Raw genomic sequence first — 21,751 nt, forward strand, 5'->3', positions numbered from 1 at the left:
GACTGCTTCCCATGTTGGAACATTCTCTCCTTTTTAATTCTAGCTATTATAATTACCCAACACTTGATCCTTTTTATATGGTCATTTTAACATATTAACATTAACATAACATCTTAATCCTAATCTGTATGTTCACTTTAACACTTAAAATGATATTTCATCCTCTGGTTCTCTCCCAAATGCCTGCAATGGACACAGCTGGACCAGGTGGCAACCAAGAGCTGAGAACTCAATCCAGGTCTCTCACATGAGTGGCAGAGGCCCAAGTATTCAAACCATCAGTTGCTGCCTCCCAGAGTGTGCATTATTAGGAAGTTAGAATTGGAAGCAAAGCCAGGATTGAAACCCAAGCACTCCTATATGGTATGTGGGTGCCCCCAAGTGGTGTCTTAACTGTTACCCTTTTCTTATTTTATTAGTTATTTAATTCAGTTCTGGGTGAGCAATCTAAAACACCAACTTGTGAGAATAAATTCCATTTGTTAGGGCAAGAGTAGATATCTCTGATAACCCTGGAGCAGATGAATAGCTTTGATTTTTTTGAAAAATTTGTCAGTCTGTAGCTTTCTGATCAACCTTATTCTGCTCTGTTATCTTGTCTTTCTCATTCTCCATGTTGAAGGTGTCACCTTCCTGGTGTTTGGACTTCCACAGTTGCTGTTTCTTGAAATAAGCATTGGTAAGATGTTTTGGAATTTCCACACTGCTGACATCAATTTTCATGTAGGTGGCAACAGCAAATTTCTGATGTGTCCTACACAGAGGAACTCAATGGAGGAAGAGAGGATCTTATGAGTAGCAAACCACTGCTCATCTGCCTCAGGAAAACCACCCTCTTGCCTCTGTGAAGCCCAGTGAGGATATTCAGAGTGGTCCTGGGAGTGATGCTGGCCCAGTTTCCTCATATGCTGATTGAAGGATTTCTTGCTAGGACTCAGCTTCTTTTGAGACACCATCTTCAGTGGGATAATATCTAGGCATTTTGCAAACCATAATCACCCTGGTGCCACCATTCTGATCACCATCAACTGGTTTTCTGACAGTAGCAAGAAGCTTCCTTTTCTTTTCAATCGTGGATTTATGAGCTGAGTACTTCCTCTTGTGCGTGGTCTTCCTGGATTACATAGCAGACTGGGGGTATCTGTTGGCTCTTCTCACGAGGATAGGGTTTCAACTGCAGCATGGTTTCCCCTTCTTGTGCTTTTTATCCTTGAGGTTACTCTTTTTAACCCTGCCACTTGCATTCTTAGCCTTCTTGATTAGGTTTCTATTGATGTCTGGTTTCAGAGTTGTCTCACCCACTGGCTTACAAGATGAGGAAAAGCCCTTTGAATAATTTTTGACCCTAAAGTTTGCTAACGATAATAGTGTAAAATTGAGTTTCAAAATATTTCATAAAATATTAGGGAAAATTTGATTTGCTTAGAAAGGCCCAAGCATTTCTTCCATATTTTGTTTCAAAACAGTTTACATGGGTAATAAAGTATTTAAGATAGTGGAATTTTTTACCCATTTTTTATGTTGGTATTCTTCAGCCAAAGCTGTAGTATTATGTCTAATCTGTGAACTGAGTGGTTGAAATAGCCTTCAAGTTATTGTTTAAATATTTAAGTTTTGAGGCGGCACTGTGGCGCAGTGGGTTAACGCCCTGGCCTAAAGCACTGGCATGCCATATGGGCACTTGTTCAAGACCCAGCTGTTCCACTTCTGATCCAGCTCTCTGCTAAAACCTGGGAAAGCCATAGAAGATGGCCCAGCACCTTGGGCCCCTGCACCCATGTCAGAGACCCAGAAGAACCTCCTGGCTCCTGGCTTCAGATCAGCGCAGCTCCAGACATTGCAGCCAACTGGGGAGTGAATCATCGGATGAACGACCTCTCTCTCTCTCGCTCTCTATCTCTACCTCTCCTCTCTCTAACTCTGGCTTTCAAATAAATAAATAAATCTAAAAAAAAAGCAATCATTTAAAATAAATAAATAAATATTTAAGTTTTATAAAAGTCACTTTTTACCTTCATTTAAAAAGTCTATAAAAATTCTGATGCTAAATTGTTGTATATCCCAATGAGACAAATCTAGAAGAAAACATTGGAAGTGTGAGTCTATTCAAGATGTTGTGCTTCACAGGAGCATGGTAGTGAGGAAATAGCTACATATCTCCCGGAAGGTTAGGAGTATTCTTTCCTTCAGGTGAAAAATTTCTCTTTGGTTTTATTTTTTGATTCCTAAAATAAATCTTTCATCTGGAAAGTACATATACATAGAGTATGTTATATGTGGAACAATATATATAACAGTCTTCAGAAAACACTATACTCTTAAAGATAAGAAATTTGGCTAAATTTTAAGTATGAGTAGTCTATGGCCATACCACCCTGAATGCTCCCGATCTCATCTGAGAAGTATTAGTAGCTGACCAAAGTAACTACATAAAATAACCACGTTAAATATCTTTAAAGGGAACTTGAATAATATTTTAAAGAAAATAAAATTATTTTTAAACTGGAAAACACAAGAATTACAGAGAAATGAAACCAAACACCTTTATGAAGAGACCTGTTGTGTATTAGACTTGGTGAAAGTTTGACATCTGTTTTCACTGATTTGGAGAGGTGGCTCATAAAATGATACAATCTCAGCCTTAGTTAATTTCTCTTCTCTACCATCAAAAAAGTCATTGAATTTTGAGAAGCATTTGAAAGCTTTTTGTAAATATAAACTTGTTAATATTTGAATCATAGATGAAGAAATTCTTCAAATGGCTTTGATTCTGATATTGAGCATGCTTACAGAGGTAACTCTGGAAGGTATGAAAAACTGAGTGGTGTACACAATAAATAAGTGGTATTAAAAACATAAATCCTCCCAAAGGATACTATGATGGTAGCTCCCATTCTTGTAGCAGTATTTTCTATTCATAAAAATCCAAGGACTCCATAGCAATAATGCCCCTTTGTGGGGAGCAACTGGGAGCAACTCGGACTAGACTAAGTTACTGGAATTAAGACTTATTCTACGCATCTGCTCTCCCACAATATGGCGCTGGGAGAGGAGGAAACAGCTTCTACACAGCTGCCTCCAGTTCAACCAATAAACTGTAGGACCTGCTCCTGATTGGAGGAGAGCAGTGTACTCGGCATGTGGGTAGCAGAGTTGGGATTGGTGGAAGAGGACTATAAAGAAGGAGAGAGACAACATGCACCAGGAACATCTATCTGAAGGAACACCTGTGCAGCCCCCGAGAGAGCCGGCCGGCGGTGTGCCGCTCCCCCGCGGAAGTGGGGAAAGTGGCAGGGGGAACCGCCCTTCCACGGAGGTGGAAGGGACGGTAGCCAACCCGGGAAGAACCAGCAGCAAACCCGGGGAGGGCCGAGCAGGCAAAAGAACAGCACAGGGTCCTGTGTCATTCCTCCACGAAGAGGGGGAGCGACACCCCTTGACCATGAAATGTGAGATGCAAGGTTGGGAGGAGGTGTAGAGGTGAACAAAGAGAATGCAAACTATCCAAAGCCAAGAATTTTGCAAGATTTATTTATTTATTTATTCCAAAGGCAGAGTTACAGAGAAGCAGAGGCAGAGAGAGAGAAAGAGAGAGAGAGAGGACTTCAATCCACTGGTCCACTCCTCAAATCGCCACAGCAGCTAGAACTGAGCTGATCTGAAGCCAGGAGCCAGGAGTTTCTTCCAGGCCTCCCATGTGGGTGTAGGGGCCCAGGGCCATCTTCTACTGCTTTCCCAGGCCATAATAGAGAGCTGGATCAGCATTGGAGCAGCCGGGACACGAACCAGCACCCATATGGGATGCCCACACTGCAGGCAAGCAGCTTCATCTGCTGCACAACAGTGCCTGCCCCTTACTTAACTCTTGAATATAGTTGCAGGTATGTGGGGCCACATAAATACCTAGCCCTAATTAGCTCTCAATCTTCTTCCTTTGAAGAGCCTTCAGATGTACATCTAGAGTACCAAGAATGCTGGTCATTGAGGAAGATAATATAAAAGACTTGCAGATATTTGGACTCCCAGTTGTAGAAAATTACTATTCACAAACATTTAAAAACAAGACTGGTACAATTAGTATAAAAGCTCTCATTACTAAACCTACTCCTTGTGCTGTTAAAACGCAACAGGGAAAATCCAAACTAAAGAAACTGAAGTTTGAACTTCTGTTATTCATTACTATAGTATTGCAATTTTAATACTTGCAAATCAACTGCCCATAGTGTTAATGCAAAAAATTCTACACTTGATCTTAGCCAAAAGGCCGAGAAGTGATAATGCAAAAAATTCTATGAAAGGGAGTGGACATTTAGTCTAATGGTTAAACTCTGCATCCCACATTGGAGTGCCTGGGTTTGATTTTTGGCTCTGACTTCTGACTCCAGCTTCCCATCAATGTAGACCTGGGAGGCAGCAGTGATAACAAATAATAGTTTCTGTGGCCAGCGCTGCGGCTCAATAGGCTAATCCTCTGCCTGCGGTGCCGGCATCCCGGGTTCTAGTGCCGGTCGGGGCGCTGGATTCTGTCCCAGTTGCTCCTCTTCCAGTCCAGCTCTCTGCTGTGGCCTGGGAAGGCAGTGGAAGATGGCCTAAGTGCTTGGGTCCTGCACCCAAATGGGAGACCAGGAGGAAGCACCTGGCTCCTGGCTTCGGATCTGCGCAGCACCGGCCATAGCAGCCATTTGAGGGGTGAGCCAACAGAAGGAAGACCTTTCTCTCTGTCTCTCCCTCTCACTGTCTAACTCTACTTGTCAAAAAATTTAAAAAATTAAAAATAATAATAATGATAATAGTTTCTGCAACCCATATGGGAGATTTGGATTGTGCAAGTCAGAAGATGGAAGTGCTCCCTCTATATCTCTCATTTAAAATTTTTTTCAATTCACTGGAAGAATATAATCACTCAAATTCCTCTTTCATTATTGATAAAATTAATAAATATCTTAAGGTAGATGTAGACTCTACTTTGCATCAGTCATAGTTCAATATTTGGATATATATGGCAAGTTACTCACAGGAGGGCAAGTATCAGATCCTGGTACTTACAAGCCAGTGACGAGATAAGACAAAAGCACCCAAAACTATAACATGTATGAAAAAAAAAACAATACAAGATTACAATGCAGGGAACAAATAAATTACTCATCAAATTTGAAAGGGGGGGCAGCATTGTGGCTCATTTGGCTAATCCTCCACCTGCGGTGCCGGCACCCCGGGTTCTAGTCCCGGTTGGGGCGCCGGGTTCTGCCCCAGTTATTCCTCTTCCAGTCTAGCTCTCTGCTGTGGCCGGGAAGACAATGGAGAATAGCCCAAGTGCTTGGGTCCTGCACCCACATGGAGACCAAGGAGGAAGCACCTGACTCCTGGCTTCGGATCTGGGCAGCGCCGGCTGTAGCAGCCATTTGGGGGGTGAACCAATGGAAAAAGGAAGACCTTTCCCTCTCTCTCTCTCTCTCTCTCTCTCTCTCATTGTCTAACTCTGCCTGTCAAAAACAAACAAAAAAAAAATTGAAGAGGTCAGAACATCAAAGCCTGGAATTCAAGACTTCTCGGAAAATGTGTAATTGACTTAAAGGATGAATTATTTTGTAAAGGTAGAATGTGAATGGGAGCAGGCGTTTAATATGGAAAATGAAATGCTCAGACTTTCTTAAACACTAACCTTACTTTTCAACTGCAAACTATTACTTTCTAAACTCATTTGATCAATAGAATAAAATTAATGTAAGGCAATGCACAGAAATACAGGAATGTAAGCAATTTTTTAAAACCAAGAGTTAGGCCAGAGCCACGGCTCAATAGGCTAATCCTCTGCCTGCGGCGCCGGCACACCAGGTTCTAGTCCCAGTCGAGGCGCCGGATTCTGTCCCGGTTGCCCCTCTTCCAGGCCAGCTCTCTGCTGTGGCCTGGGAGTGCAGTGGAGGATGGCCCAAGTGCTTGGGCCCTGCACCCAAATGGGAGACCAGGAGAAGCATCTGGCTCTTTGGCCTTGAATCAGCACGGTGTGCCAGCCGCAGCGCACCAACCGCGGTGGCCATTGGAGGGTGAACCAACGGAAAAAGGAAGACCTTTCTCACTGTCCACTCTGCCTGTCAAAAAAAAAAAAAAAACAAACAAACCAAGAGTTAGTTTAGAAAACCAGACAAGTTATTTTATCTTTCCTATGTAATTTAACTTTTATAACTGACTCAACATGAACTAGATTTTTAGTTTTGTGGTATTTACAATATTCCAAATCTTAGAAAAGCATGGGAAGGCTCACTCAGGCAAATTACTGCCATGTGTCATTCCTTGCAGCAAATTTATTCACATGTAGCCTTGTGCTCTCTGTGGTCTGGCCACAGCAGGAACAATCTATAAAATGTATTTTTCTCCTACAAACAAAAAACTCTAAACACCCACCATAGCCTTACTTCTTTATCTGTAATGAGACAGGTGCTTCCCTGATTATTTACGTAGAGGGCCAGGAAAGGGAGATTGTAGATAGAGCCAGCATGCCTTCTCAGAGCTTCTTCAAGAGTTATCACTGGCTGACCCCAGGGGTTTGGGTATGGAATGAGAGCAAAGGAGAGCCTCATAACAGAAGGTTAGAATCATCAGTATTTAAAAAGCTGCAAAGCTTAGAAATCTCATTGCAAAGAGAGTCTTAGGGAATCCTTTATATTAAGGAAATTAAAAATCATGCTTTATCAAACCAATGAATAAAGATAGAGTTATTATTTTCTTTTTAAACATTAAATTATTATCTAAGCAAAATTAGTGTGTTGAAAGAGGTTGTCACATAAAATAGAAAGCACTGGTCTTAGATGGGGTTTTGGTTGGCATCTTGCCTTCAGCTCTGCTTCTGTATGACTTCAGATGTTGCACATTAATGCATGAAATAAGAATGATAATGTAGTCACCCATCTCAATAGCTATCAAAGGACTCTAGTAGGTTGAATAGCAGTTACAAAAAGATAAAATCAAGTCCCAACCTCCAGTATCTGTGAAGGTGAACTTACTTGAAAATAACACCTTTGAAAATATAATTTAAAATCTCAAGATGAGATCATCTTGAATTTATGGTAGGCCCTAAATCCATGACACGTGTCCTAATAAGAGACAGAAAAGGACAAGACACAGAGAGGAAGGCCATGAGAAAATGAAAGCAGAGAATGGAACATAAAGAATTGCCTACACTCATGAAAAGCCAAGAGGCAGGCCCTTTGAGACAATATATTTGTATTTTTAAGCTACTTGGTTTGTGATAATTTGTCACAGAAATAATACATATGTAAGTGAGCATAGAAACTGCAATAGTGGTGAATCAAGTCCTTACTAAATTTTAATTTGTTTTGGAAGAGTTATAAAGACTTTTGGAATTCAAAAGTAAAATTTTTATTTTTTCTGGGAAAGGACATCTTGCTTTGCCTCTTATCAAACAGAAATACTGGAACCACTTCCAGTAAATTGTTAAGACCTTTTGGTTGTGTAAGGAAAGATGAGCAGGACAAAGAGGAGCCAAGATATGAACTCAGAGCCAGAACAAGTTCAGTCAAGGAATAAACTCAACAGGTGGCTCACTACTGGCATGCACACAGGACAAACAAGTGGCAGAGAGCAAGAACTCCCTTACAGGCTAGGTTTATATAGCAAAAGGCAGCTGAGGGTCTTAAAGGGAGGGTGTTAGGTGGGGCTGAACTGGTTTGTGTGGGCTTTTTCAAACTTGGTGGGCCTTCCTTTCTGCAGGTTGCCTGGTTGGGGAGGAATGCAAGAGGAAGTGTCAATAAAGCCAGGTGGGACCCCCTGGTGAGGGGAGTGGGAGGGAGGGCTAGGTGCCTATGGTCAGTCAGTAGGCATGGCAGAGTAACTGAGCCGGCTGCACAGCACAGAGCTGAGCAGGCTGAGAAAGAATGCAAGGGGTTGCTTTTTGTCCTTGCTCCATCAAGTTGCAAGCAATGAAGTCAAAAGGCTAGTGCAAGCAACATCAAGTTGCAAGCAACAAAGTAAACAGACTCGTGTAAGCAAAAAAGTGAACTTCTTACTAAATATGGGAGCAGGAATTTTAAAGGAAGGATAAAACACTATGTAAGATTCAGAGGAAGAGTTAAATAACCAAGAAGCAGAAGAGTCAGATTCACTGGTGTTTTAGGATTTAAACTACAAAGTGAGAGGAATGTGGTCCTTTATCAAGAACTGAAGCATATTGTTTCTGCATTATTTTCCTTTTAGGAAAACTTGAATGAGTTCCAAAAATTGTCAGTTGAGGATCAATTGTTAGGGAAAAGACTATCAATTGTCAGTGTTATTTTTAAAAATTCAAAAGCTTTCCTGAAAAATAACTTGATCCTCACAGATCTAGGTTTGTAATCTTTTAAAAAAATTTTTGAAAGGGAGAGAGAGAGAGAAATCTTCTATCTGCTGGTTCACTCCACAAATACCCACAACAGCCAGAGCTGGGCCAGGCCAAAGCCAGCAGCCCAGAACTCAATCAAGCCCAGAACTTGATCTGCTACTCCTCAAGGTATACATTATCGAGAACTTGGAACTGGCAGCAGAGCCAGGACTCAAAATCAGGTACTAAGATATGGGATACAGGCATCCCTAGTAGTATCTTAACTGCTGCACTAAATACACACCTCTAGATTTGAAACATATTTAGTAATTTCTAAATAAGTTGAGCATTATTTCATTTCATTATTGTTTATAGCTCTTGCCTATTTTCCTGCTGAACTTTGGTGTTTTAAACATTTTATTTGTTAAACTCTTTATTTAGTGGAACATCAAGCCCTTGACCATAATTTAAAATAAAAATGTTGTCTACAAAATAATATATAAAACATTAAATTTTAAAAAGAGTCAATCCCTTCATTCAAAACCCTTAAAAATGAACCTACCATTTTTCCCCCTCATCTTTGGGAAGATGGGCATAGTTTGAATGTTTAGATTTATTTAAATATAAGATCTAACAAATTTTAATGAGCTGAAATCTTAGAAAATATTTCTTAGCTGGCGCCGAGACTCACTTGGCTAATCCTCCACCTGCGGTGCCGGTACTCAGGGTTCTAGTCCCAGTCGGGGCGTCAGATTCTGTCCCGGTTGCTCCTCTTCTAGTCCAGCTCTTTGCTGTTGCCTGGGAGGGCAGTGGAGGATGGCCCAAGTGCTTGGGTCCTGCACCCGCATGGGAGACCAGGAAGAAGCACCTGGCTCCTCGCTTCAGATCGGTGCAGCGTGCTGGCTGCAGCACGCCAGCCATGGCGGCCATTTGGGGGGTGAACCAACGGAAAAAGGAAGACCTTTCTCTCTGTTTCTCTCTCTCTCACTGTCTAACTCTGCCTGTCAAAAAAAAAAATTTCTCTTAGATAAATTACTTACTTAAAACTCCTGTTGGATGAAATTATCTCCTTCGATTTATTTTGAGACACAACATGAAACAGGACATTTTTCAATATTATATTCTATTTGCCTTTGGCACTTTGCTCTCTTCTCTATCCAGAATTCTCACTAATAGTGCAACTAGTGGGTTATCTGCTCTAGAGATTTAAGTGAAAATAAAACTTAGATCACAAGTGAAGTCAACTTGATGGATTCCTTCAGACTAAGGCTAAAGCCGGAAATCTTCATTTGTAATACATTGGTCTACAGAGAAATAAAAAGATGTAGCTTACAAGTATTTTTCAGGAAGAAGAGAAATAAGGTATTACCTGCAAAATCAAAATATATGGCATAGGTGGAAAAGGTTTTGAGAAAATGTTATACAAATGTGCTTCTTAAATCGTTCATAGGAATTTCTTGCAATCACCTAGAATAAGAATAATTAGTGTTTTCTTTTGACAACAATAGGTATCTAGATATATACAGAAATAAAATGACATCTATTCTCTAGATAATTGTTATTTCATCATAAAGTAGCACAATATATCCCTCAAATAAAGTTATTTTTCTTTCCAAACTTGGAACTATGATTTGTGGATAATGATACCATATATTAACTAAAATACATTTATTTACAAGTGACAGATCCTTTTATTTATATCTTCCCTCTCCTAGCATTCCCTTATGGTTTCTTCATTTTTATGTCTTTGTGGACATGAAGGCAAAGATGGCTCCCAAGCATTCTAGGCATACCACAATTTCAGCTGAAAAGAATGCTTTCTTTCCTATCATTCTAACAGAAATAATTGAGAAAAGTTTCTGATTCTGATCCCATCCAGAAACCAGTAACTCGAGGTAAGGTATAAACACTCTGGCCAAATCTGAGTCATGTGCCACTGCCTGACCCAGAGAGTTCGGATCAGCCCAATGAACTACACATGAAAGAAAGCTGTTCTTGAAAGCAAAAGTAGAAATTTCATATAAGAAAAATTCTTGCTGGGTTTATCAGACAGGAGTCCCCAAAAGAGACAAATAGGACATTCAGGGCCTGCGCTGTGGTGTAGCAGGTAAAGCTGCTGCCTGCAGTGCTGGCATTCCATATGGGCGCCCGTTTGAGTCGCAGCTGCTCCCACTTCCAATCCAGCTCTCCCCGCTATGGCCCAAGAAAGCAATAGAAGATGATCCAAGTGTCTGGGCCCGTGCACCTGTGTGGGAGACCCAGTAGAAGCTCTTGGCTCCTGCCTTCGGATTGGCTCAGCTCTGGCCATTGTGGTCATTTGGGGAGTGAACCATCAGAAGGACTTCTCTCTCTCTCTCTGTCTCTCTCTCTCTCTGCCTCTGTCTCTCTGTAACTATGCATTTCAAATAAATACATAAATCTTCCCAAAAAGGGGGGCATTCAAACTAGGGTAATTTGTATTTTTTAAAGGGACCAATTATAAGGGTATTAATGAGGTATAGGAGAACCACAAGAGAGAGTAGAGTAACTTAGAATAGTTGTCCAAAGGAATAAGATAAGAGAGCAGCTACTAAAACAAAGGAACAAATCCTATAGAGAAACCATCTGTTGGACATTTATTTGTATGTCTTTCTTTGAGAAGTGTCTATTTAGAACTACTGCTCATAGTTTGGATAAAAGGATATGAATAGACATTTTTCAAAAGGAAAAACACAAATGACCAACAAACACATAAAAAAATTCAGTATCCCCAGGCATTAGGGAAATGCAAATAAAATCACAAGGAGGTATCATCTCACTCCAATAAGAATGGCAGCCATAAAAAAGACAAAACACAACAAACACTAGTGAGGATGTGGAGGAATCTAATCCTGTTGGTTCAAATGCAAATTAGTACAGTCATTATGAAAAATAACATGGAGATTCCTCAAAAAACTAAAAATAGATCTATCATATGACTTACCTATCCCACTTTTGGGAATATAGCTAGAGAAAAGGAAGTCAGCACATGAAAAAGATATCTTCATGTCCATGTTTATTGTAGCATTTTCACAATTAAAAAGGTGCAGAATAAATCAAGATGTCCACCAGTGGATGAATAAATAAAATGTGGTATATACATAACAGAACTCTGTGATTTAATTAAAATTGACATTTACAACAAAATGGGTGGAATTAAAAAATTATTCTAAGTGAAATAATATAGACATATGTGGAAATATATATATAAAAATGTGAAAATGCCATATTATTCATATTATTTGGCATATAGATATTTAAAAATGCTGTCTTCAATAAATTTTACCCCTTACATAAAAATAGAGATCTTTACTCATTTTATGATCTTTGTCATAAATTCCACATTGTGATATTAACATATCCATCTTTGCTTTTAAAAGCATGTATATAACTGGTTACATATTACATATTATAAATACATAAAATATAAATACATATAAATACATAAAAAAGACAGAAAGAGATATTCTATCTGCTTGTTCACTCTCTATATGTATACAACAGCCAGGACTGCGCCAAACTGAAGCCAGGAGCCCAGAGTTCCATTTAGATCTCCTACATGGTAGCAGGAACCCAAGTACTTGGGACATCAATTTACTACCTCCTAGGATGTAGAAGCAAGAAACTAGAGCAGAATTGCATAGGAGCTGGTACTCAAACTGACACCAATATGAGACACAGGTGTTCCAAGCTGTGGCTTAAACTGTTGCCCCATTACATCTACCCTAATCATGCAAATTTATCTTTCATTCCATTAATATAGTCAACACATTTATTGATTTGCATATGCTAAACCATCCTTGAATCCCCTGGATGAATTCACTTGACTATGGTGAAAAATCTTTTTAATGTGCTGTGATATTCAATTTGTTAATTTTTTTGTTTAGGATTTTTAAATATATGTTCATGAAGGATATTGGCCACTTACTTTCTTTTCTGGTATCCTTGTCTGGTTTTTGTGATCAAGGTAATGCTGGCCTTGTAGATTGAATTTGAAAGAATTCCCTCTAGTTCCATTTTTTTAGAATAATTTAAGAAAATTTGGTGTTACTCTTTAAATGTTTGGTAGAATTCAGCAGCAAAACCATCTGGTCTTGAACCTTTCTTTGAGGGGTAACATTTTATTAGGGAGATTCAATCTTGCTACTCACTTTCAGTCTGTTTAAGTGGTCAGTTTCTTTATGATTCAATCCTTTTATGATATTTGTGTCCAGCAATTTGCCCATTTCTTCTAATCTAATTAGCCAATTATTTGCTATATTATTGTTCATTATAATCTCTAATCATCTTTTGGGTGGGCATTTAGTGCAGCAATTAAAATACCACTTGGGATGTATGCATCCCATATCAGAGCACCTGTGTTCAAGTTCCAATTCCAGCTACCTTCCATTGTATGCACTAGGAGGCAAGCAGCTGATGGAGCAAGTAGTTGGAATCATGACTATCATCCAGGAATCTCTAAGGAAAATCTAAAGTTCCTACTTTAGCCTGGGCATTGAAACCAGAAGAGTGAATAGCAACTTTACACCTCTGTTAGAATAAACAAGGAGCCTCCATGAACAAAAAAAGGGGGGGGGGGGGGGCGCTTACTCATTCCACCTAGATATATCCTCTCTCATTCATACATCTGAGATGCAGCTCCTATCTTTAATAAAGATGGAATTCATTGCCTTACAAATGAGAATTTTTCTGCCAAGCTAATAAGGCTAAAAAGAAGGAAATATACTTAGAGAACAACTGGAACTATCACAATAGTAGAAGTGTCAATCGGAAAACCGACTTTGAAAAGTCCTACAATAGTTCATGGGAAGGGTGTATTATCTTTCAGTTTCATTTTTCATGAACTTTTAGACACAACCTTGTATGAGTATGCCCCACCTCTCTTCCAATCTGTCCTCCACACTACTTAAGAACTGTCCTACTGTTTAAAACATTTTTAAAAGAAAGAAAAATAAATTGGACTTCTAGATCTGGTAATGTTACATGAACTCAGTCAACTTTCCCATTTATGTCAATTAGAAGAACTTGTCAAAATATGAAATCCATTAAAATCATCTACTTGAATGAACGTAAGAATTGAGACACATCTAGAAAAGTAAGCCTATCATTTGTGGTTGCTTGAACACTGAGGGCATTTTCCAATTCCAGATGAGATAGATTAGAGTTTAAGCAGTACTTCTAAAAGCTTCCAATTAGAAGCCAGGATCTATGAGGCACTGAAGCCATAATATGTTTGTTTTGGATTTCCAGAAGGATTAAAATGAATCCAAAGTGACATAATCTTTCCACAGACTGCAATCCAACTTTTAGTCACCTGCATGACCTCCCAAAAAACAGTTACTGAACATCCAAATTGCTATCTCCCCCAAGCACTCTGACAGAATAAAACTGACCATAGAATTTAAACTTTCTAATAATTTTCCAATACAATGTCAGGCAAATAATATAAAAACAACCTAGCAAATAAGAACAAGAATAAGGAAAATCAACAGAATATTAAAATCAAACCCACCAGGGCCAGCACTGTGGCATAGTGGGTTAAGCTGCTACCTGAGGGGCGGCATCCCATATGGGTGCCAGCTGCAGTCCTGGCTGCTCCATTTCTGACCCAGCTCCCTGAAAACATACCTGGAAAAACAGTGAAATACAGTTCAAGTACTCGTGCCCCTGCATCCACATGGGAAATCCAAAAGATACTCCTGGCTCCTGGCTTTGGATCAGCCCAGCTCTGGCTGTTGCGGCATCTGGGGAGTGAACCCGTGAATGGAAGATCTCTCTCTCTAAATCTCTCCCTCTCTTTGTCTCTCTGTAACTCTGCCTTTCAAATAAATAAATGTCTTTAAAAAAATACACAAAGCTACAGATATTAGAATTACCAGACATAAATCTTAAAGTAGCTATGCCCATTAAAGAAATAAAAGTTCAAATTTTAAACAAAGAAATAGAAACCATGAAGACATAGCTGTGAAAAAAAAACTGAAAAGAAATGTTAACACTGAAAAGTAAAACAATGAAAATTAAGAATTGAGCTCTCTCCTCTACATGGACTCAGGAGGAGCAGAGCATGGGAAAACCAACTTTTTAACTTGGAAATGGCACAGCTGTTTTAAAGATTGGACTACAAGGACACCATTGCAGTGGCTAGATTTGTTTCACCAGCATCCTCATGTATGAGCAGAGATGGTAAATGTGGCATATTTTTAAAAACACTTGAAGACTACAAATCAGCTGTCTATGTTTATACTAAACCTCTTAGAGATTTTTCTACAGAATCAATGTCTTTGATTCCAGCAACACATTATATATATACACCCCTGAATCAGCTTAAAGGTGGTACAATTGTCAATGTCTATGGTGTCGTGAAGTTCTTTAAGCCTCCATATCTAAGCAAAGGAACTGATTATTGTTCCGTTGTTACGATTGTGGACCAAACAAATGTAAAGTTGACCTGCCTGCTCTTTAGTGGAAACTATGAAGCCCTTCCAAAAATTTATAAAATTGGAGATATTGTTCGCTTTCATAGACTGAAGATTCAAGAATATAAAAAGGAAACTCAAGGTATCACCAGCTCTGGCTTTGCATCGTTGACCTTTGAGGTAACTCTGGGCGCCCCTGTCATACCTCGTACTTCAAGCAAGTATTTCAACTTCAGTACTAAGGACCACAAAATGGTAGAAGCCTTACGTGTTTGGGCATCTTCTCATCTTTCACCTTCCTCAGCCTTATTAAAATTATGTGATGTTCAACCAATGCAGTATTTTGACCTGACTTGTCAGCTTTTGGGCAAGGCAGAAGTTGATGGAGCATCATTTCTTCTAAAGGTGTGGGATGGCAATAGGACACCCTTCCCATCTTGGAGAGTCCTGATACAAGATCTTGTTCTCGAAGGTGATATAAGTCACATCCATCGGCTACAGAATCTGACAATAGACATTTTAGTCTATGATAACCATGTTCAAGTGGCAAGATCTTTAAAGATTGGAAGCTTTCTTAGAATCTATAGTCTCCATACCAAACTACAGTCAGTGCATTCAGAGAGCCAGGCAACATTGCTGTGTCTAGAGTTTCATCTCCATGGAGGTACCAGTTATGGCCGGGGAATCACGGTCTTGCCAGAAAGTAACTCTGATGTGGATCAGCTGAAAAAGGCTCTAGAATCTGCAGATTTGACCAGTCAACATTCAGATCGTTTCTGTCAGTCAGAACATGAGGACAGTTTTCCAACTCCTTCAAGTTCTGGATCAGTATCACTGTATGAGGTAGAAAGATGTCAACAGCTGTCTGCTACAATACTTACAGATCATCAGTATTTGGAGAAAACACCACTGTGTGCAATTTTGAAACAAAAAACTCCTAAACAATATCGCATCCGAGCAAAATTGAGATCTTATAAGCCCAAAAGTCTCTATCAGTCTGTTAAACTTCATTGTCCTAAATGTCATTCACTGCAGGAAGTTCCACAGGAAGGCAATTTGGATATAATTTTGAAAGAAAATGCAACTAAAACCCCAGATACCAAACTACATAATACATTATTATATGATTTAAAAATTTGGACCACAGAAGAACAAGGAGGACGAAAAGTAGCTGTTCATTTTGTGAAACATAATGGTATTCTTCCACTTTCAAATGAGTGTCTAATTTTGATAGAAGGAGGTACACTCTCTGAAATCTATAAACTCGCAAATAAGTTTCATAGTGTAATTCCGGTGAAATCTGGCCAGGAAGATCTAGAACTCCTAGACCTTTCAGCACCATTCCTGATACAAGGAAAGATACTTCACTATGGATGTAAACAGTGTTCTAGTTTGAGATCAATACAAAATCTAAATTCTCTGGTTGATAAAATATCCTGGATTCCTTCTTCTGTGGCAGAAGTATTGGGTATTGTGCCCCTCCAATATGTGTTTGTCATGACATTTACTCTTGATGATGGAACAGGAGTGTTGGAAGCTTATCTTATGGATACTATTCCAGCATCAGAAATTCTAGCTGATGATGACTTCCAGAGAAGTATGGAAATGATCATGGATATGTTTTGTCCTCCAGGAAGAAAAATTGATGCATATCCATGGTTGGAATGCTTCCTCAAGTCATATAATGTCACAAATGGGACGGAGCAGCAAGTTTGCTATCAGATTTTTGACACCACAGTTGGAGAAGATGTTATCTAATAATGTTCCTATTGCTCGAAATACTCAGCATAATGGCTTTCAGCAGTACAAAAGAGAAATTAAATAAATGAATATTTTTTTCATTTACTCTTTAAAGTCCTTTTAGAGAAGTTATTTTATTACCATACACTAAAAATTGCTTTTCCCATTGGTTTTTGCGTATCAGCCACTGATTTCTCTGCCATCCATCTCTTTGGCTATGCTTCTTTTTCTGTCCTGATTTCCACATGGACCTACAGTTAGAAAATGATCCTTTCTTAAATCATTCAGGCTTTTGCGGGTGCAATGTAAATAGTGACTGTTAGTTTTGTTGTATTAGAGGAGTCTTTGTCAACAAGTTGTTCTTTAAAAAGTATTTGTCTAAATGAGCTCCAGTGTACTGGAAGAGTGATTTGCTTTCAGTTTAAGTGGTAGATTGCACTGTTTGGGTGCTGATATTGACCATTTCAAGTTTGTTTCTTCAGACTTGAATCATGTACCTTGATTATTTTTCTATGTTGGTGGTTATTTCATTCCTCTTCAATAAAGTAATCATATCTGTGACAATAGTCATAAATAAAATATACCTATTGTACAATTGCATAAGATAGTACAGTTCAATATAATGGTCTGCTTTTCACCTGACAATGTTTGTAAAATTTTCAATCATGAGTATTCAATTTCAATATAAATATATTTGTATATAAAAAAAAAAGAAAATTAAGAATTGAGCAGATGGCTTTTAGAATATGTTAGTGGTGAGCTAAGCAGAAGAGATGTTGGAATATCCATAGGTGATAGAGGAAAAGCATAAGAAACATGGATGAAAGAGTAAGAGAGAATATATTGTAACTCATTGTAAAAAAGTTATAATTAATTCTAGAACCATGAGAAAAAGACAGAGAGAATAAAATAGAATGGAATAAATATTTGAAAAGACAATGGCTAAATATTTTCTTAAAAATTTCTAAAACAGGTGAAAGACATCAATCAAAGATGCATAAAACATCTTTAAAACTAATACTTACTGAGGACCGGTGTTGTGGTGTGGTGGGTGTGGTCGCCGCCTTGCAGTGTAGGCATCCCATGTGGGTGCTGGTTCGAGTCCCAGATGCTCCACTTCCAATCCAGCTCTCTACTATGGCCTGGGAAGGCAATAGAGAATGGCCCAAGTCCTTGGGCTCCTGCACCTGTGTGGGAAGACCCAGAAAAAGCTCCTGGCTCCTGGCTTCAGATTGGCCCAACTCTGGCCGTTGCAGCCAACTGGGGATTGAACCAGCAGATGCAGGACCTCTCTCTCTCTCTCTCTCTCTCTCTCTCTCTCTCTCTTTCTGCCTTTCCTTCTCTCTCTTTGTAACTCTTTCAAATAAATACATAGATCTTTAAAAAAACACTCATCAAAACTATAAGTTACAACAGTATTTTTGTTATTATTCTCTATCATTTCCTGCAAATTCTTAATGGGAAATTATATTACTTAAATTATACCTTTCTTTTTTAATTAAATAAATTCTGCTCAACTGGAAAAAAAATACTGATCTACAAGTCTTAGCCCACTCAGACTGCATACATTATAAACAACAGAAATTTATTTTTCAAACTTGGAGAGGATAAAAACTCCCAGATCAAGGTGCTAGTAGAGTTGGTGTCCTGGTGAGGGCCTCCTTTCTTGTTTACAGGAGGACATGTTCTCATTGTGCCCTCATATGGTAGAAGGCAAAAAATAATTCTCTGAAGACTGTTCTGCAGAACACACCCACGAAAGCTCTCCCCTCAACATAATTATTTCCTAAATGCCACATCTCCTAATAGCATCACATTGTGGATTAGGCTTCAACATATACATTTTGGGAAAATAAATTAAATCAATAGCAGAAACCAAGGATGTAATAATGATAGGGTAATCTTGGGTACAGTACCTGAGAAAACCTTAGGAATAATACTTAGCAAAGGAACACACTATTGTCTGGGATATTAGGTATAACTTTTCAGGAGAAGGTTTTCTAACCTGATATCCAAATGAAGAGAAAGATGGGATAAATAAGGAAACAAGTAATTTGAGGTACAGAGAACACTGTGTATAAAACCCTAGTACAGAAGAGTTGGATGACTTTAGGAAACAGGAAAACTCAGTATTGCTACAACATAGGATGTGGGTTGGCAAGGCAGTAAGAGGCAGGTAAAGAAAACACCACTGACATCATGATGATGGTAGGCCTTACAAACTTTAAGTTATTTGACTGATAATTATGTTTGCATACATCAGAAGTCATTACTGGTATTGATTAGTAAACAGACTGGGTTGAGCAAAATTAGAGTTAGGATACCAATTAGGAGACTATTGCAGTAATGAAGTAAAAATGTCGTGGCATGAAAGAAAACATAGTGGAACAGAAATGGAGAACATTAGATGAATGTGATGGTAATTTAAGGTTTATAGTAATTGGATTTGGGTGACGAAAGAGAACATGGTAATAAAGACGATTCCCTCAAGCCTCTAAATTAAGCAACTTGAATAGAGTAGTATGAATCACCAAGATATAAGCACCTTGGAGCTGCAGTAGGTTCTTGAGGAGATAATTTCATTTAGAACATTTTTTTTTTTTTTTTTTGGACAGGCAGAGTGGACAGGGAAAGAGAGAGACAGAGAGAAAGGTCTTCCTTTGCCTTCCTTTGCCGTTGGTTCACCCTCCAATGGCCGCCACGGCCGGCGTACTGCGGCCAGCGCACCGCGCTGATCCGATGGCAGGAGCCAGGTACTTATCCTGGTCTCCCATGCGGGTGCAGGGCCCAAGCACTTGGGCCATCCTCCACTGCACTCCCTGGCCACAGCAGAGAGCTGGCCTGGAAGAGGGGCAACCGGGACAGAATCCGGTGCCCCGACCGGGACTAGAATCCAGTGTGCCAGTGCCGAAAGGCGGAGGATTAGCCTAGTGAGCCATGGCGCCGGCCCTCATTTAGAACATTCTTAACATGAAGTGCAAGTAACCCAACTGAAGTTGTAGATATGGGAAGGATTAGTACACAGATAGTGAGTGAAGCCATAGAAGGAATTATTAGACCGTTGTCTGCAGAAATGCTGGCATTCAGAGGAAATGTATAGGGTGAAAAACCAGTAAGCAGTTGGCAATTAAATGTTTTGACTTTAGCTATGAAGGACATGAAGACTGACTTATCATAATGGTTAAACATACAGGAATTAAAATCACAGTATTAATACCTGAGCTTGAATATGGGAGCTGCCACTTACTTATTTTACAAATCAATCTCTCTAAGGCTCAACTTTTCTTAACCCTAAAACACATATAAGGGATGTGATTTGGCATAGTGGTTAAGCTATCGCTGGGGATGCCCATGTCCCATATTGGAGTGCCTGAACTCAATCCCCTGCTCTGATCTCCTTTACAGCTCCCCACTGTTGCAAGCCCTGGGAGAAAGCAAATTATAGATCAAGTGGTTGGGTCCTTGTCATGCATGTGGGATTCCCAGATGGAGTTCCCAGCTCCCAGTTTTGGTCTGGGCCAGCCCTGGTTGTTGTCAGCATTTGTGGAGTGAATCCGCAGATGGGAGCTCGCTCGCTCGCTCTCTCTCTGCCTTTCAAATAAAATTTAAAAATAAACTACTAAAAAATAAAATACAGATAATCACATAACTACTAAAGAGATTGATTTTGAAAATTATATGAAACATATATTTAAATTGTCATAAGCATGCTTATATTAAGTAGGGTGCTTAAAGTGAGTGTGAGAAGCAGTGATCACTTGTTACATGGGCAACTTGATCTAGTTTCTCTTTGCTCACTCACTGAGTAAGTTTGTAAACTACCTGACCTCTTCAAATAAGTCAAAATGGGACTTACCTCATTAAACAGTTATAAGAATGAAAAAGTAATCTTCAAAAGGGGCTTAGGAGAGTGTTGTGTTCTTTTTATCTATAGTACATTAAATACTGTTTTGCAGATAATAAGCATGCAATAATATAAATAATTATAATTATTATCATCATCAACACTCTTGAGCAAACAACAGGACCAAAATGGGCAGTATTTAAAGTTCATGTTCATGTCAAAGAGGCATTAAAAATGTAACTACATTATGGGAGTAGGACTTTAAGGACCACCATGGAGATTGTGAGTTACCAGAAACTTCCAGGGAAAGGAATCTCACTGAGTGAAGTACTCAATATAAAAGATTCTTTGATACAGCTTTCAATAAAAGAAAAACCCAAGTAAAATCTTGAATCTCCGTTGTAAGAGAATGAGTCTTTAAAGCTCATCACATTTTAATCTAGGTTTTATCCAGTGTTAAAGGCAGCTAACTATTGAAGCTGGACATCTAGGAGAACTCAGGGGGGCTTCGAAGATTTATACTGGACAGGATTGCAGCTGGCATAAAGACAAAACAAAGCAAAAACCAGAATTGATTCAGAAAGTGAGAGACGGGGCATAAAGAATTCAAAGCCCATAGTTGGAAAAAGAGTAGGGGGAGGTGTAATTTAGGAAAAAAAATGACTGAAGACAGTTGTCATCAGGGAAACATATATTAGTTTCTGAAATTTACAAAAACTTATTATTTTGCCAGCATAAATCTAAGGATTTTCATATTTCAATTTTTCTCATTAAAACCTGAGTATAAGAAAGACACAAATAAGGAACCCAAGTCAAAGAGGGTTTAAATTATCACTCATTTAAGAAGATGAAATGAGAAATAATGTAAGTATGATTCAACAAACTACTAAAAATATTATACTTTGGTATATTGCTTTTTTCTTAAATTTTTTAAAAAAATTTTGAAGATTTATATATTTATTTGAAAGGCACAGTTACAGAGGCAGAGAGAGGTCTTCCATTTGCTGGTTCACTTCTGAAATGGCTGGAGCTGGGCCATTTCATAAGCCAGGAGCCAGAAGCTTCTTATTCTCCCATGCAGGTTGAGGACTTGGGCCATCTTCCACTGCTCTGCCAGGTGCATTAGCAGGGAGCTGGATCGGAAAAGGAGTAGCCAGGACTAAAATTGGCGCCCAAATGGGATGCAGGCACTTCAGGCTGGAGCTTTAACCCTCTGTGCCACAGCACTGGCCCCTCAGTGTTAATTTTTTAAAGATGCTGTTAAATGCTTCAATAGTCTTCTTGATACAACTTTCCTAAACAGGATCTTCACTGAATGCTGTTACCAGTGAGCCACACAATAACTGTTGTAAGTGTATTACAATAATTTTGGTCAGACTTTGGCATTAGAATCACCTATAAAACTTGGCAAAAAAATCC

General features: G+C 39.1%; 3 pseudogenes across 1 annotated transcript; 1 reads left to right on the plus strand and 2 right to left on the minus strand.

Annotated features, from left to right (window-relative positions):
- Positions 1–447: 447 nt before the first annotated feature.
- Positions 448–11,346, minus strand: LOC100355222 (large ribosomal subunit protein eL6 pseudogene; annotated as a pseudogene).
- LOC127484086 (U2 spliceosomal RNA) lies at positions 4,097–4,276 on the minus strand (annotated as a pseudogene).
- Positions 11,347–14,358: 3,012 nt separating the features above from the next.
- On the plus strand, positions 14,359–17,205 carry LOC100343999 (protection of telomeres protein 1 pseudogene; annotated as a pseudogene). The gene has a single exon (XR_016217346.1). The product of XR_016217346.1 is annotated as a protection of telomeres protein 1 pseudogene (transcript).
- The last annotated feature ends 4,546 nt before the right edge of the window (positions 17,206–21,751 follow it).

The sequence above is a fragment of the Oryctolagus cuniculus genome, chromosome 12 (assembly GCF_051225735.1).
Source record: "Oryctolagus cuniculus isolate XC-2025 breed Fujian yellow rabbit chromosome 12, ASM5122573v1, whole genome shotgun sequence".
Classification (NCBI taxonomy): Eukaryota; Metazoa; Chordata; class Mammalia; order Lagomorpha; family Leporidae; genus Oryctolagus; species Oryctolagus cuniculus.